Source organism: Zalophus californianus, chromosome 2 (assembly GCF_009762305.2).
Source record: "Zalophus californianus isolate mZalCal1 chromosome 2, mZalCal1.pri.v2, whole genome shotgun sequence".
In the NCBI taxonomy this organism is placed as follows: Eukaryota; Metazoa; Chordata; class Mammalia; order Carnivora; family Otariidae; genus Zalophus; species Zalophus californianus.
In genome coordinates this window covers 97,591,617-97,594,534 of record NC_045596.1, presented here as the reverse complement: position 1 = coordinate 97,594,534, position 2,918 = coordinate 97,591,617, and the positions used below count along the sequence as shown (strand labels likewise).

The 2,918-nt window shown below is 39.8% G+C and overlaps 1 pseudogene; it reads right to left on the bottom strand.

Annotated features, from left to right (window-relative positions):
• Window positions 1-221: 221 nt before the first annotated feature.
• LOC113925510 lies at window positions 222-885 on the bottom strand (annotated as a pseudogene).
• Between the last annotated feature and the right edge of the window lie 2,033 nt (window positions 886-2,918).

Below are 2,918 nucleotides of genomic sequence, written 5' to 3'. Positions count from 1 at the left end.
AAATACCCTGTTCTCACTGCCCCTGGGATATATCACTTAATTAAGAAATGTAAATCATCACAGTGTAAAGAAATGGTTTGTTTTTCATTCTTCTATCACACTAAGACAACATAGTGGAAGACACAGGAGGGGAAATAGGACTTTCTATGCTGATATAAGGGAGGTTTTTAAAAGAACTTAAAGAATGGTTAGGAAAGATGCCAAAAGAGAGGCGGGAGGAATTTTTTTTTTTTTTTAGGTTTTATGGTTTTATTAACACAAATATGATGTGCACAACAAGCTGTCTATTCATTTTCTTCGCTGCGCAGCCTGGCGTTGGGATTGGTGACTCTGATTGCCAGCTGGGCTGCTCTTTCCACAATAGCTTTGCGGTTCTTGGAGGAGACATTGTGAGCAATCTCTGCACAGTAAGATTTGTTGCACATCAGCAGCACTTCAAGCTCCTTAAACGTTGTGGACTAGGAACTTCCGGAAGCCACTGGGCAACATGTGCTTTGTTTTCTTGTTGCTCCCGTAACCAGTGTTGGGCATCAAGATCTGGCCCTTGAATCTTCTGCGCACCCTATTGTCAATGCCTCTGGGTTTCCGCCAGTTGCGCTTAATTTTGACATAGCGGTCTGACTGGTGCCGGATGAACTTCTTGGTGCTCTTTTTAACGATCTTGGGCTTCACCAGAGGTCTGAGGGCAGCCAAGATGCCCAGTAACTGATGGCGACCACCTCCACAGGCAGCGCCGAGAAAGAGAGAGGAAGGTGGCCGAGGCGGGAGGAATTTAAAGAGAAGATATTGACTTGAAAAATAATGAAGAGTTTTGGAGGAGGATGAGAGGCTTGGGGTTTTTAAAATTGATTCAGAACATTTTAGAGAATCATAGAAGAAAAGCATTATAGACATCAATAAGCCTGATATTCATATTAATCTAAATCAGTTAAAAATATAAAAAGACAGGTGGTATAGTTCTTTTAGTTTTTGTTTTGTTTCTCTTTTAAGGATTTAAGACTTGCTTTAAAGAACAGACTATTTATTACATGTTAAGATTATAATAGTGTGGCACTAGGACTAATAAACTACTGGAAGGTACTGGAATATTTCTAGTTAAGTGTCTTAGTTGTTCAAGTGTGTAAAATTAAAGAAGTGAAAGGATTTTTGAATTTAGCACTAATCTTAATAAAGCAATTATGACTGTGATAACACAAAGGGTATTATTCTATACAAGGAAATGGCTGGTGTTATTGGTAGTAAATCTGGGAAGTAACTGCATATTGTAGAGGACAGCATTAGACTCCTCTCAGTTGCTTGCATGTGTTGGTTTTTTAAGGGACATAATCACTGTGCTGAGTTCCAAGGCTTATGGCTCCTCCCCCACCCCCCACCCCCCACTTTAGAACAACTCCAGTAGTGTAGAAGTATTTAGCATGTCCCTCCATCAGTACATCCTGTGAATGTCTTAGGATCAAAAGGATGCCACAGTTCCACTGGATTTGGGCAAAGCCATGTCTCTTTTCCATGATTACTTTTTACACCTCTAGCTGCGTGTTTAAGTGAATGTATTTTGATATCCGATAAACCTATTTTGAATGTTATGTGACTGCTCCCTCATCTGTAAAAGGTAATAATGCCTATCACAAAAAATTGCTAAAGGGTTAACTATAAACTGCCTAGCAAAATATCTGGCACATATTAAGTGTTCAATAAGTGTTAATTATTACTATTATGGTGAGCTCTCGAATTGCTCTCTCATGGAGTTTATAGCTCTACAGGAGGTTTATTACCTTTTGAATGCTGCCTCAAGTTCTGTTTGCTTCACAAACAGTTTTATTGATAGGCAGTAATATTCAACTTCAAAGTAAACAACTTTTTAAGCTAGGTGGAAAAGAATAGGAGATAAGGAATATAAGGGAAGGAAACTGACAATAACAGAAGACCAGCTGCACTCAGGCAGGGGAAAGGGGAGATCTCCAGAACAAATTGTGTGTTGTTCCCCACCCCCCCACCCCCAGACACACACACACACACACACACACACACACACACACACACACACTTCTATTTCCACCTTTTTACATGAGTCCTCCTCACACACACCTGCCCTGAATGGCAAAAGAAGAGCGGAACAAGGGTCAAGGATGGGTCCCAGCCATGGTGTGCTCTGCAGCTATCCGAGGGCAGGAGGAAACACCAAGCCCTGTAGATGTTTCTATCAGCCATTCATTTACTCATGTATTTAAAATATTTATTAAGCACCTTGTGGATAGTGTAGATGATGAAAAAATAAGAGAGTACTTGTTTTCAAGTGATTCACAATCTAACACTATAGACAACCAACTGAAAGAAGTGTGTGATGGAATCACATAGTAAGGCCATGATGGTGACAAGGTGGGGAGGAAGGACTTAGGTTAGAAGGACTTAAGTTAGTGACACTTTCCACTTCAGCAATGAAAGCAAATTCATGAGACATATAGTGGTGTAAACTACAAAGGAATTGTGGTAATACTTCCCTCCTTGTCTCTTCAATCCAGTAGAATCACAGTGTTTGGCAGATGAAGAGAAACAAGTGAAAGCTTAAATATTAAAGGGCATATTTAAGGATTGAGGATATCAGCAGCAGCTGGCTGAGGGCAGCCATATTGCAGGATTTCAGTGCAAGCAAGGCATTTGAACATCCCCTTCTTGGGGCATAGAACTAAAAGAAAAAAAAACCTCCCATTTTGAAAATTTCAGAGGATTTTCCCTTTGAGGTAGTAAGGTCCAAGATATTTTTCCATTTTTCTCCATGTTTAAGTTCTAAATAGTACCCTTTATGTTTACAAAATTAAACTGAAGTCATAGATTTTGCTTGATTTGGAGGTGGAGGTCTATTGTTTATTTTCTTGACAGATGACTGCCCAGTGTTTGGTGTTGAGTACATTTTCTTTTCC